Source organism: Orbicella faveolata, unplaced genomic scaffold, assembly GCF_042242905.1.
Source record: "Orbicella faveolata isolate gen_17 unplaced genomic scaffold, um_ofav_v1 contig_47, whole genome shotgun sequence".
Lineage (NCBI taxonomy): Eukaryota > Metazoa > Cnidaria > Anthozoa > Scleractinia > Merulinidae > Orbicella > Orbicella faveolata.
The window spans coordinates 22,566,871-22,582,086 of record NW_028301577.1 but is presented as its reverse complement, the minus strand read 5'-3'; the positions used below and the strand labels follow the sequence as shown (position 1 = coordinate 22,582,086).

The following is a 15,216-nucleotide window of genomic DNA, read 5'->3' as shown; positions in this document are numbered from 1 at the left end:
TCATCCCTGACATCAATCTGTGTCAACATTTATTTTGAGACTAAGAAAATATGAAGTTTTTAAAAAAATTAATGTCATAAACATTTTGCTCATAGGGTTTGCTAAATTCGAGACAAAGCAATGGCTTCTTTCCTTAAAGTAATTTCAAGACCAATTTTGTGTTTGGCTTAGTCTCGCTCGACTGCAGACTGAGACAGCTCGAGTATTTTTCCTGAGTTATTTTCTAAAAAAATGAACGGCCTCTTTACTTCTCCCTGCTTCTCGTACCTGTTCAATGACTCGACAAGACTGTTTTTTGTACCTTATCTTTTGCTCTTTCAGGTAAATTATTACCTAAATTCTCAAAACATTCCGCCATTTTATGACACAGAGGGAAAAACTTTGTAATGATGACGTCAATCGTGCGTCTGTTCTCTAACAGATCATAGGCGAGAACCAATCAAAATGCGAGAATAATGAAAATTACTTCTGCAATCAAAATTGTTCGCTTGAGTCACGTTATCTTGAGTTATTTTGACCACGTACAAAATTACCTTTAAAGTGAAGGAAACCTGAAAATGGCAGTTTACCTAGAGAGAAAAACACCAAAGAGAAAATAACAAACTATAAAGGAACACGAATGATTAAGAATGGAGAAGATTAGCACGGATTATAAAGGACAAATTTGAAAAATTTAGGCTAAACTTTTCAAGATGCGCAAACCGTCATGTAGCTCCCTCAATTTATTGTCCTGATGCTTGTAAAATAAGTGCGATGTAGTTATACTACTATGTAATTTAATTTTTTTTTTAAAAATAATAAGTGATAAATAAAGCTGTGTTGTTTTTGATTTTTAGTTATTTGCTTGGTCAAACGTGAAATGAATTAAGAAACTTCCAAATTAGTGTCTGACGTTAAAACTCACCATAGATGAGATTGCCCACTGGACAATCTGCATTTTTGCTAGAGAACATTTCAAAAGATTCACACCAAAAGAACAAATAGCTAGCCTGGATCGAAATCGAGGCAAACTTACAGTACTGAGATCGTTGACGTAATGCGTTGGAAATACAGTGGAACACCAATTATCCGGCCGGGTCATCAACGGGCCACGAAAATCTGGCCGTGTTAACAAGGTAGCCGTATTAAAGGGGTTGTTCAAGTAAGAAAACGACTGATTGAGCTTTTGTTCGGGTCAGAATATACTGGCCGTAACATGACTAACATCGAGGTGGCCGTAAGGCGGGTTTCCACTGTAAGTTACAAAGTGGGGGTGGGGGTGGGGGGGGGGGGGGGACAATTCTTAGCTGAGTCAACATCTAGATCTCGAGACCTAATTTCCACTCAGTAGCCACCCCTAGGGTATCGGTATTTTTTATCGTAAAATGAAGAGCGACTGCAGGCGACTGGTCCTTCCAAATTGAAACAAACATTGTTTATTTAATTGGCTTTCTCACATAAAATTTAAGAAAAATAAATTTTATTTCTGATTTCTTTTTAGGTTTCGTTTCACACTATTTTTTCACTCGCCAGTTCTTCTCCTCAGTCTTACAAGGAAACAAGAATGACACTGCAATTTTTTTTGTCCAAAAAATGTTGCTTACTGAATGGCCTGATTTTCTGTAGACACAGAGCGAGCGTACTCGGACAGTTAGAATCAGGCTATTGTCTGAGGAAACTTAGCTGAAACAACATGGCTATCCAATACCCGATTGCCTTCCGAGTTGACCTAAGCCTCTCTATCAAAGCGAGGCCTGATGCACAAATGAGTTTAATTTGCATGTGAATTAAACCTCATTTTCATATGAAAGGATGGGCACCAAGACTCGCTTTGAGAAAGAGGCAAAAGGTAATTCGGAAATGGCCTATTCAATACCTTGCTCCACGTTTATCGCTTGTTTTCTGACTCCATACACACACTTTTTTGTAGCAGTGCCGGAAAGAAGGTTGTTTATATTATCTTCAAGGAAACGTGAAATAGACCTTGTCTTTAAATAATGATGATCTTAAGAAACGCTCTCAAAATTTCATTTTCAGCCCTGGGGCCCGTTTCCCGAAAGCCCCGGACTCTTTTCGGGCCTGCAAAACCATTTTTAGTTCGTCCAGAGAGGGGTTTACGCCTGAACTGTTCTTGTATGAAGGGAACTTCTGGTTTTAATAAGAATATGTGAATAAAACAGCCCTTTGATCATATTGTTTGAGATTTTGCTACGGCTTTCCGGGTGCGAAAACTTTTCGGGACCTTCGAATAGCGGGCCCCTGGTTAGATGAAGCCGAAGCTTCGTAAGCAAAATTGGGTGTATGAAACCAACAGTTTTCTTTCTTCGAATGCTTCGCTAATGTATAGATCGTTTTCACGTGACGTCATCACTTTCTAAAATCCGAAACTAAAGAGCCACCAGTCTTTATCCTAATCAGGCATAATAGGCGGTGCATTTTGTATCTGTTTACAGTTTTACAGCTTAATAGCGTGCTTCGTTTGGAAACCTGAGCATTTTGAATTTCGGGGTTATGGAGGTGCGTGACACAAGGCGTCGATCGAGTTTGGTATTTACATATCTCATGATTTTGAGCCATTTTAGAAGTTAAAGCATCAGGAAAAGTGCTTACGTAAATGCTTGTTTGTTCAATACTGATAATCAGTCGCCTAGATAGCCAAAGTAAGTTCCAGATATTTGCACTATTTTCTGGCTGCCATATTAGTGTGCCACGGATGCACTGCACCAACATGACGTTTTCCGAGATCTTTCAATTTCTGCGAAACATTTCGACGAATACGTGAAGTTTGGGGAAACGCACAGGCCTACTGTTTTCGATTTATTTCTTAATTGCGTGACACTAAAAACGATCTATTGTAGTGAAATGCACACCAGTTTTGCAAGGTATATTGAAAGTTCTTATTCATCTAGTATTGGTTTTAGATCAGTGATGTATCAGCACTATATAAAGGGTTATCACTATTATTATCACTTTTATTATTCTTTGTTGTCTGGGAACTTTTAGCTTACTTTCCTAGTATTCCAGGTAATTTTTTAACAATTTGAACAACTCCTTTCAAGAATTTATGGGTAACACACTCCCCAACGAATTGTGCACATGCTTTGTTCCCGAACATAGATGCGTACATTCTCGACATTAACTTCGCTTGGCTCGGGTTCATACCAATTCCAAAGACTTCTGATGGACAGTTCATATCGGGGGGATCATTCACTGTGGTGCACTGAGCGTAATAGGTCATTTTCGCCAGTGTCCAGCCCTTCCGAGCTGCCATCTGACCAAGCCTAGTCATTATAAGGGGCGCGAGGGCCTCAATGTCCTTAGGGATTAACACTGACAACAGCAGGAAGGTAAGACTGCAACCAGGAAGAAATTTCATCGTGACTCAGAAGTTTGTGATTTACCTGTTAAAAAGAATTAAAAAACAAAAACAGTTCACTCAAAGCACATTTACTACTCCAATGCTCATTAATCAGTTCCTATGACCATGATAAAAATTTATTTCGCCTATAGATAGCCGCTTCACTAAAGGAACGACTTGTCGTATTGCTAGCAAAATAACTGAGACGGTTTCTTCTTTCATCGTGGAGATAGATACAATTTGATTGTACCAATACTGCACTTAACAGTGACAGTGAGCCGTCACAGCGCATACTTAGAGGATCAAGAGGCTGCGACAGTTCACCAGCTAGCTTTACAGGTATTACATGGTTGCCACAGACATCTCTTTCCAAAATTTCCTGACTATTTCCCGACTTTTTCTTGATAACAATACAATTTCCCCGACCAAATAAAAACGGAATGTCAGATATAGTAGCGGCCGCCAGCCTCCCATTTTTTGCAATAAAATCACATCAGATTTACGTTTGGAGGGAAACTGCGCGTTCTTGCATTATAACGAAAAATTCAGAAATCTCGTCAAGTGAAATGGAAAGGTCCACTTTAATCGGTCGGACCAAAATTAACCGTTCCATTTTGACAAATCAATTCGCCGCCCTACTTCCCTTCAGAGGATTTCAGAAGCTTTTCACTTATGTGGAGGATCGGCGAAAGGAATAGAAATTGGTAAGAACCATTCCTCCTGGTCGGCCCGCTTTGATCGGTAAATGTCGTCCCGTTTGACATAATAGGAAGGACCCAGTATCATTTCGGGAGAAGTAGAAAAGATCAACGTGATGAAGTGCAAGAAGGAACTTACCAGGAATGAATATTGGTCCAGGATCAGCGCTCTTAGTGATTCTATTAAATGAACAAGTGAATAAAATTCTTACACTGAAACGAACAGGCAAGCTGAGAACATCATTGTCGGTTAAAAACGAGCTATTAAAGGAGTGTGACTTTAACTCTTAAGTTGTCCCTATCAATTGTAAAGCAAAACGTTTGAAAAATCTAATCCAGCCCTTCGAGAACAGAATAATACACGTAACGTAACAGACAACTGAAATTCTGCGACATCTTGTTACAAACTAATCATTAGCAAGCTTAAGCAAACCACGACGACAACGGCCACGAGAACAGCCACCCAAACAAAAGGTTTAACGAGCAAAACAAAGGCTATGCATGTGCGTTGTAAATCTTCGTATACCTCGTAGCCGTCCTCTGCGAAACAACGACGACGTGAAATGACCAAGTTCTGCCTAGTCTGAGGAACGCGAACTGACGATGACGGCTAATTTTCCTATTTCCATTTGGAATATGAACGCTATGATCACGTATTTAACCCGAGCAAGTTTTTAGGGCCATAGAAATACTGAAGAGATCTAGGCAATTAAGAAATTCATAGTTAAAATATAAATTCATTTTTGATCAGGCGTCGTCCTCGGCGTCGCCGTCGCCCTTACCTTCGCCCTTCAACGCAGCAGAACACAGTTTCTCAATTTAGAAACGATAGATCACTCTTTCCAAACTTGACTGACATCATTGAATTCAATGAGTAATCAATGAGTGATTGATGAGTAATCAGTTGATTACCTTATTCTCACCTAATACTGCTTTCTCTTGGGTCGCAAAACTGAAAGTGCCTAATTGGTTTGCATTATTGTGCTTCACAACTCGCGCCATTTTTTTGACCCAATCACAACTCGCTTCCACACTTTTTCCTGCGCTTCACGTCGGCTTCGTGTATTTACTATGTATTTTAATTGGTTCATTGGGTTGTCGGTTTCCTTTATCTACTTTGGCTAATTTTTCGGCTTTCTTTTGGAACTGAGCGCATTCGTAGCAAATTCAGTAAGGCTAATTTTTTTTTTTTTAACGCACAGACACTGTGAATAAATCTAGATTACTTCGAAATTCTAAAGTAAAATATATTAAATGCCTTTTCTAATAGGCGTCGTCCTCGCCGACGACGTCGCTTATATGTAAGGTCCATTTAGGCCCGTCCACATTACGCCGATCCGAAGAAATTTGAAAACGCCAATTTTATTCTACGGTTAGCCTTACCTTCACCACTGATCCAGAGAATTGTGCACAGTAAACGGGACTTTTCGAAAACGCTCTTCAATCGGAGGAATTTGAAAACGTGTTAGTGTGGATGGAAAACATTTTGGAAACGAAGCTTGCGTTTTCAAATTTCTCCGGCTTAGCGTGGACAGAAAACCTTTGATGCGTTTTCAGAGAAAAATTTCCGTTTCGAAATTTTTCCGGCGTTCTGCCCTCGCAGAATCTGAGAAAACTTTGCTGAAGCCATAACAAGGTTATCCAACGGAACTCTGTGCTCGATGTTAATTACATTTGTTATGTGGCTCTCTCCGTTTTCAAAAATGCACAACTACTTCCGGTTTGTGACAAGACTGATGTTTCGTTCGTTTAACGATCATCGTCATCATGTGACTCGATCTGTACGTAAACTTTTTGTAGCTGAGAAGGGATGAATGTTGTTTAGATTATAGTCAAGGGATCGTAACACTAACGCTCTTCAAGAACGCTCTCAAAATGCATCCCTCCCTGGTTAAATGGCCAAAGCTTTGTAAGTAAAGTAGAGGACGAGAAACTATCAATTTTCTTTCCCTGATCATGATGGATTGGAATTCGCTGATGCTTCGTTGTTGTATTGTATATTGTAATGTATTGTATATGTATTGCATTGCATTGCATTGCATCATATTGTATTATAGTGAAAGTCTCTCCATTTTTGCGCTTCTTTTTTAAGACTTCACTCCAACTGATCTATAATTTCCTACTTTAAAAATACAGCACAACTGCGAACAAAATTTCCATTTTCAATCTTCTTTATTCTTAATTAACTCCTCACTTGACTAGTATAGTTTGATTACAAAGGACCGTGACTCAAACACGTTACTACAAGTTTGCGCACGGCAAAGACGCTCATCACACCTTGTCAAAAAGCCTCCCCCGTCCTGGTTGCCACGTATTTTGCTAAGGCATATTCAAAGTTCTAATTCATCAAGTATCAGTTTTACTTTTAATTAGTTTTAATTTCGTAGTAGTTTTAATCTATGTATATATTAAGTTCAATTGACATTAATAATCAGTAATTCAGCCAGCATTAATTTTAGGTAGTTTTAATTTTCGTCTTAAAGTATCATTTGAATATTCTATGCTTTTTATCCCTGTAAAGCGCTTAGATCAGTGATGTATAAGTTCTATGTGTACTAGGTATGCAACATTTTCGAGTGGTATAACATGGAATACCCCACGAATCACTTGCGTTTTCTTGGTATTCACACGAGCCTTTCGGCCAGTGTGTATACCAAGAAAATACTAGTGACAAGTGGGATATTCCATATTATACCACAGGAGAGCATTAAATAGTTATTTTATCCCATGCCATAGAAAACACAGTGGGCAATACAATCAATGCGATACAGGCGCGGCGCATGATGGGAAGGTTGGATGTAGTACCGTCGAATATACAACGGCTTTCCTGTATTCTGATTGGCTGTATTTTCTATGGCACGGTTTCAAAATTAAAGGTTTATCATTATATATTATCACTATTATTGTCATTGGTTGTCTTAGAACTTTTAAATTACTTTCCTACTTTTTGAGGTAATCTAGGTCCTTTCATAAATTTAAAGGTATTACACTCCCCAACGTATTCGTCACATTCTTTGTACCCGAACATAGTTGCGTAAAGTTTCGCCGTAAACTTGGCTTGGCCCTGGTTCGTACCAATTCCAAAGACATTTTTTGGACATTTCATCCCGGGGGGTACATCCTCTGTGTTGCACTTGGAGTAAAAGGACATTTCCCTCAGTTTCCAACCTTGCCGAACAGCTAACTGACGCAGCCTAAAAAGTACAAAGGGTCCGAGGGCCTCAGTCTCCTTAGTGACTAACACTGACAGTAGCAGGAAGAAAAGGCCGCAACCAGGAATGAGTTTCATCGTGATTCGGAAGTTTGTGATTTACCTGTTAAAATAAATTAAGAAAACAACCAGTTCACTCAAAGCACATTTAGTACTCCAACGCTCGTTAATCAGTTCGTATGATAAAAATTCATTTATAACATAACGCAACAATTGGTTCATTTTTTTTTTAATTTATTTATTTTTATAATTACATTACATTCATTAAGTTACACCTACATTGTATATTACACTACCACACACTTCTACACTACATAGTAATTTACTTAATTACTTTACATACAGTACTTTTACATCCACATTGTATACTACACTACTTCACACTACTTCACACAACTTATACTTAACACCCGAAACGGAAATAAATCAATAAGGTCTACAACGCTGGTAAGTTTCTCTTGCATTGCAATTTCAGTGTTGCTGACTTGCCTAGCTGTCTTCCAAATTTCTATAGGGAATGTTTCGAAGTCTGGTGCAATCTATCCGTAAAACCCATTTTGTTCCGTGAACAAGCCTTAAATCAACTATTATGGAATGACCAATTCCTCCGCATCGGTGGTAAACCTATTTTCAACAAGACGCCCTTCTCAAAAGGTCTCATATCTCTTGCTAATATCTTAACAAATACTGGTAGCCTTAAACCTTGGACCTTTTTCAAGGCAGAAAGGCTAAATTTTAATGATTATTTGTTACTGTTTGGTCTCTTCAAATCCATTCCTCTCACATGGAAAAAGCTCATCAACTCCAAAGACGACACTTCAGCTGACACTTCAGCTAACACTTCAGCTGACTCTCGGAATATCATGCTCAGCTACACTCTTTACTTAAAAGATAGTATTCTTCCTCTTGATTCAATCACCTCCTCGAAATTGTATTGGAAACTTATAGAAATTATTCAGGTCTATCCTTCAGCACGGCATAAATTTAGTACCTTGTTTCAGAATAGTGGTGATCTTAATTGGGAAGTGATCTATCAAATTCCTCATGTTGTCACGCTTGACACTAAAACAAGAGTTTTTCAGTATAAATTACTAAATCGAATAATTTATACCAACAAATCCTTATACAAAATGAAAATGATTGATTCCCCCCTCTGCACTTTTTGCAAAATTTCAGATGAATCTCTCGAGCATCTTTTTTGTAGGTGTGATTTCATTGTAGCATTCTGGATGTCTGTTGTTCTTTGGCTTAAATCCTTGCACATTGCTAGCGATTCTCTAAACGACTGTGACATAATTTTTGGATTGACGCAAAAAAGGTCTCATTGGTTGCTTTTAAATCATATTATCATCGCTGGAAAGCTAGTTATTTACCACAGTCGTTTGAAGAATATTTTACCATCATTGCGTCATCTCATAATAAAATTAGATCGCATAGAATCCATTGAACGATCTATAGCCATAATGAACAAGCGACTTAACATCCACGAAGGAAAGTGGAAGCCTCTCATTAATCAGAAACACTTATTTGTATATTTGTTATTGAATATTCATTGTATAGACACTTTTTTCTGTATTGTTAGAAAGCTTATGTAGTGTTGTAAGCGAGAATTGGTTCATGCTTTTAGCTGTGCGTCAGTATCGAGTTACGGACGCACTTGGGAAGTTTGGAGAGCACTCAAGAAGTTAGAGCTGCTCTCGGATATCGCCTCGAGCAACTCTTACGCTTGTTTCGTGCTCTCCAAACTTCCCGCGTGTATCTATAACTCGATTATATAATAACCCAAGTTATTCTTGCATTTTTATTGGTTCTCGTCTATGACTTATTAGAGGACAGACGCACGATTGACGTCATCATTGCAAAGTTTTTTCCTCTGTGTTTTAAAATGGCGGAAAGTTTTGAGAATTTAGATAATATTTTACATGGCTGGGCAAAAGATAACGTACAAAACAGTCTTGTCGAGGCATTGCACAGGTACGAGAAGCATAGTCTAGCGGGAAGAAGAAAGATAAAGCCGTTTCTTTTTTAGAAAATGACTCAAAAAAAAAAAAAAATACTCCAGCAGTCTCAGTCGGCAGTCGAGCGAGACTAAACAATACACAAAATAGCTCTTGGTAAGCCGAGAAGCATGCATTGCTTTATCTCGAATTTAATAATAATAATAATAATAATAATAATATTTAGTGAGGGAATTCAACTCGCCAAAGGCGGTTTTCAGTGGAGCCCCCCTAAATAAAAATCACCTAAAAATGACATAAATAAGAGTTACCTAATAATTACTACAAGCTAAAATAAATAAGAGTAAAAAGAGTTCGTATTAATTAAAGAGTTAAAATTCTAAAGATTAAAATTAGCTTAAATCATTCAAAAAAGTTTTCAGTTTTGCTTAAAAATAGATAAAACACGTGTGTCTTTTAATTCACGCGGGAGGCTGTTCCAGTCCTTCGCTGCTTGATAAATGAACATTTGCTTGCCCCAGTTAGTGCGAGGGAGGGGCAAACGAAGATCGTTCAATTGTCTCGTCTTGTGCGAGTGAACAGCTTGATTTCTAATGAAACTGAAGTCAAAATCTGTTGACCCAATTAAGCACTTATGAATTGCGGTGCAACGATGAAAAAATCGCCTTAAAGCAAGTGGCTTGAAATCAAGGCTTTTCAAGGCTTGAGTTGACGAGCTTCGGATTGGAAGGCCCAACAGTACTTTAGCAGCATTATTATGAAGTACCTGCAGTTCTGACATTATGGTGAGATTGTTCTTGTCCCCCCAAACGAGGTCTCCATAATCAAAGAGTGGTAGGATTAAGGTGTTGTATAGGGTGACCCTGGCTTGAAATGGCAGTAGATTCCTAACTCTCCTGATAAGGCCTATCCTTTGATTAATCTTCTTACAAACAGATTCGATGTGATCTGCCCAGGACATAGACTGATGACGTGTTACGCCCAAATACTGGAATGATTCTGTTCTATCGATTATAGTACCCTTTACTTGAATGAATATTTCCTGGATACGTTTTAGTTTGTGTGGACTCCCAAAGATGACAAAGTTGCATTTTGATAAATTAAGAGTCAGGAGATTTCTGGAGAACCATTCTGACACTGTCTCTAAGTCAACATTGAGGTGACGTTGAAGATCAGTAAGATCTTTAGATGAGTAGTAAAGTACAGTATCATCAGCATAAAGAACGATATCACTTGTTAAAGGACAGTTCGGAAGATCATTCACATAAATCAAAAAAAGTAGCGGACCCAGAATACTGCCTTGGGGTACCCCAACGGGCATTTTAGCAGCTAAGGAGTGAGCATCTCCAACTGCTGTAATTTGCGACCTGTTCGTGAGATAAGATCTAAACCATTGGACAGCAGAGTCGGTAAGGCCAATGTTTATTAGCTTCTGCAGTAGTAGATGATGGTCTACCGTGTCGAAGGCCTTAGATAGGTCCAGAAATACAGCACCTGTAAACCTACCAGTGTCCATATTCTGGAGAATATTATCTGTGAAGTGAGCCAAGGCTGTTCCAGTTGATAACTTCGGTCTGAACCCAAACTGTTTGGATGTAATGATCTTATTGTTTGTGAGATAAGCATATAGTTGGATGTGTATAGCTTTTTCAAGTATTTTGCTCACCGTCGACAGGACTGTTATGGGCCTATAATTGTTTGCATCGCAGCGATCACCTTTCTTGAACAACGCTGACACTTTTCAAATTTCCAAAGAGAAGGAAAGGTGCGAGATTCAAGAGATTGATTAAACAATCTAGTAAGGCTGCCACCAACTACTGAGGCTGAATCTTTCAAAAGGCGCGCGCTGACGTTGTCGAGTCCGATTACTTTATTAGTTTTCAGCTGTTTAAGTTGACGGAGAACGAAGTCTTCTGCAATTGGCTCAAGAACAAATTTCTGAAGTGAATGGAAGTTTTCCGGAGACTTTGAGAAAAACAAAGAGCTGTAAGACGAGTTTTTGAGCTAGTTTAATTCCTATAGTTGAGAAATGGTCATTGAGGATCTTGGATATAGATTTGCGGTCAAAGTATTGAACACCGTCTGCCTCAATGCAGGATATGGGAATTCTCTCCTTTCGAGATGTTATGTCATTAAGAGTTTTCCATAATGCACTTGGATTTGATTTGTTTTCGGTAATGAGAGTGGTATAGTATTCCGATTTACACCTCTTTATCTCCCTGTTTACATAATTACTCAGTTTTTTATAGCGCGACCAGTGGTGGGAGGCTTTTGATTTCAGGGCTTTGCGATGGTAAAAATCTCGTTGGTGCATAGCTTCAGATAACCTTGCATTCATCCATGGAGAATGAACTCCTTTAATTCTTGATTTCCTTATCGGAGCGTGGCTGTCAGCTACGTTTGTAAAGAGCTTGTTCCAACAACCGACAGCAGAATCAATGTCCTCTTTGTTTAGCGCTTGGTCCCAGTCAATGTCTCTAAGATCTTTGAGAAATTCCTGCTTTGAGTAGTGTTTGTATGACCGGTATTCAATGGTTCTCCCAGGTGCCTTGGGAACACCTGATTTCATCACGCAGAAGATTAAACAGTGGTCGCTCAGAGGTGATGAGATGACGCCTTTGTCAATAACGCGATGAGAAGTGTTGGTAAACAATAGGTCAATAAGTGTTGATGACTTCTCCGTTATTCTTGCTGGTGTATTAATTTGTTGGTCTAAATGGTGAGAATTTGTCACCTTGAGAAGTTTGCGTTTCTTGGCCTTATCATTATTTACCTTAGTGTCGATAAAATTAACGTTAAAGTCCCCGAGCAAAACAAACTCACTCTTATCGGTTTTCACAAACCCAATAAACAAAATGTTTATGAGATTAATTTATTCAAAAAATTCAACTTTTCTCAGTCTCAAAATAATTGTTGACACACTGATTGATGTCAGGAATGAAACATCAAAACCGCTTAATCAGTTAAAATAAGCACATAACCTTGCTTTCCGATGGAAATGTTCCAGTCCATTTCAGGGCACAGCAGCGACCAAAGTATAGCTCATTTCAACTCACGGCCAACTGTATCGCAGCTAAAAGGTGTCTCCGACACTATTTCAAACTGATTTGAGAATCACCAACCACAGAGGACACAAATTACCACCATCACTAACGCTCCTTTCGATTCAAAACTCGAATCAAATGGCCTCCGGGTTGACCGCAACCGCAAGTTTTCCGAGCGCATTTTTTCATCTCCTGCAATATTCAAGGCAACGTCCAAGATTTTCGGCTCACAGGGCTGCTATGATGACAAAAATTAAACTGACTTGACTTATCCAGTATTTCCTTTAAGGTTTGTGGATTTCGCAGCTCAATTCTGCTTTCACCGTAAGTTTTCATTCTACGAGAAGCGACTTTCGAGTCAAGTTTGACAGTGGCGTGATTTTCCTAGACCAATCACAATTCTTTGCTACGCACAGCAACCAATGAGATTGCTTCATTTTGTATAGACAATAGATTACGTCAAATGGCTTTTTTCGTGTTCGCCAAAGTGGGCAAAGGCCGGCTTTCGAGTTACGTTGAAAGATTTTGAAATAAAAAAAAGCTTTATCTGTAGTAGTTTGTTTCGTTATTATATAAAACAAATAGATTCCATGTTGCCGTGCGTCTGTTCAGTAATAGATCACAGATGACGTCAAAATGTGGTGAGAACAGAAAAGCGGCACTGATGTTCTTACCACATTTTGACGTCTTCTGTGATCTATTACTGAACAGACGCACGGCAACATGGAATCTATTTGTCAAATATTCGCACGCTAAGCATGAACCAATTATTAATTCGCCTATAAAAGGGTGCTTCACTAGAAGAACGACTTGTAGCCGCTTGCAAAATATTTGAGACCCTTTTTTCTTTATCATCATAGACATGGATACAAGTTCATTTTTTCAATACACCGAGTAATGAGAGTGAGCCGTCACAGCCCATACTTAGAGAATCAAGAGGCTGCGACAGTTCACCAGCTAGCTTTACAGGTGTTTCATGGTTGCCACAGACATCACGTTTTGAAATTCTCTGACTATTTCCCGACTTTTTCTTGATAACAATACAATTTCCCTGATCAAATTAAATAAAACCGAAATGTCGGATATAGTAGCGGCTCCCAACCTCCCCTAATTGTGAAAAAATCAGTCACATTTAAGTTTGGAAGGAGACTGTGGGCGCTTTCCATTACACTAAAAATCCGGAAATTCCCGTTCTGATGCGACAAGGAAAGGTCTGTTTCGTTTCGGTCCGACTGGAATGTTCGGGAGCACCTCTGAAGGCGGTCCAGCCTGATCAGTAGGAGCGAAATTTGCCGTTCCGTTTTGGCAAACAAATTCGTTGCCTTACTTCTCTTCAGAAGACTTCAGACACCATATTACTTAAGTGACGGATTGTCGAATTAAAGGAAAAGAATATGGTAACAGCCATTTCTCTTGACTGACCCGACAAATCGGTAAATGTTATTCTATTTTTTTCTCGGTTAGTACCACTGGTCTCTGGCCGATTGGTCTAACATAATGAGAAGCACCCTTTATCATTCCGGGAGACATGGAACTACAGATCTAGTGATGTAGTGCAGGAAGAAACTTACCAGGGATGAATATTGGTCCCCTAAAGATCAGCGTTCTAAGTGATTCACACCAATGAACAAGTTGACACAAGAATTTCCCACTGAAATAAAAGGCAAATCGAGGACATCATTGACAATGAAATTAAACTGATATAAACTACCAAGGGGCTTCTGATCATGAGTGTAACTTTAACTATTGAGTTAAAAAATCTAATGATCAAATCTAATGATTAATCTAATGATTTGAGTTAAAAAAATCTAAGCTCTTCGAGAACATAAGAATACACTTCACTTAAACAACAACTGAAATTCCCCGACATTTCGGTACCGCTAATCATTAGCGAGCTTAAGCAAACCAAGACGACAATGGCAACAAGAACGGCCACCAAACTAGAGGTTTGATGAGCAAAACGATGGCTATATATGCACGTGCGTTGTAAATCGTTCTATATTTCGCAGCCGTCCTCTGTCAAACGTGAAATTAAATGACCAAGTTCTCCGTATTTTGGCGTCGCTGTCGTCATTAAGGGAGCTTAAACAATGCCGACGACGGCAACCCCAAGGCAACGCCGGAAAATGAACTTATAAGTTACCTTTGAATTTCGTAATTGTCTAGATCTGTTCAAAGCGCCTATTGGTCTCAGAACTTGCTGAAGCTAAATACGTAACGCCAGCGTTCAATTCCAAATGAAAATACAAAAAATTGGCCGTCGACGTTCGCGTTCTCCAAAATGCACAGAACTTAGATTTATAAGGCACGTACACAGCCATTGTTCTAATCATTACATGTAAACCTTTTGTTTGATGGCGTTTTCATTGCCGTTGCCGTCGTGGTTTGCTGAAGCTCTCTAACAATTATTACCTTCGTCCGTCAGCGCAGCAGAAAACAGTTTCTCAATTAAGAAACCATAGATTATTCTTTCCAAATGTGACTTATCGATGATATCAATGACTTCAATGAGTAATCAATAAGTGATCGATGAGTAATCAGTTGATTCCTTTATTTTTACTTTGAACGGCTTTCACTTGAGTGTCGAAAGGTAATGGGTTTTGCATTGTTACGCTTCACAACTCACGCCATTTTTCGACCCAGTACAACTCGCTCCCACACGCTCCCACGCTTCACGTTGGCTACATCTATTTATTAGGTGTTTTCATTGGTTCATTGGATTTATCGGTGTCCTATATCTACTTCGGCTAATTTTTTGTATTTCATTTGTAACTGAAAGTGCTCGTAGGATATTGAGCAAGGGCAATTGTTTGTTACCCACAGACACACTGAATAGATGTAGATAACTGCGAAATTCTGAAGTAAAATAGGCGACGCCTTCTTTTATGTGTTAGGTCCACACTACACCGACGAAATTTGAAAACGCTGATTTATTTCTACGGTTAGGCTTACCGTCAACAATAGTCCG

General features: G+C 38.9%; 2 long non-coding RNA genes across 2 annotated transcripts; both read right to left on the bottom strand.

Annotated features, from left to right (window-relative positions):
- Positions 1 to 2,923: 2,923 nt before the first annotated feature.
- Positions 2,924 to 4,913, bottom strand: LOC110045483 (uncharacterized). Its single transcript, XR_002296249.2, has 3 exons — positions 4,818 to 4,913; positions 4,175 to 4,215; positions 2,924 to 3,380 (listed from the first exon to the last, which is right to left on the bottom strand). It is a non-coding gene; the product is annotated as an uncharacterized LOC110045483 (long non-coding RNA).
- A 1,275-nt stretch (positions 4,914 to 6,188) lies between these two features.
- Positions 6,189 to 14,902, bottom strand: LOC110045474 (uncharacterized). Its single transcript, XR_002296244.2, has 3 exons — positions 14,661 to 14,902; positions 13,820 to 13,899; positions 6,189 to 7,349 (listed from the first exon to the last, which is right to left on the bottom strand). It is a non-coding gene; the product is annotated as an uncharacterized LOC110045474 (long non-coding RNA).
- Positions 14,903 to 15,216: the final 314 nt, after the last annotated feature.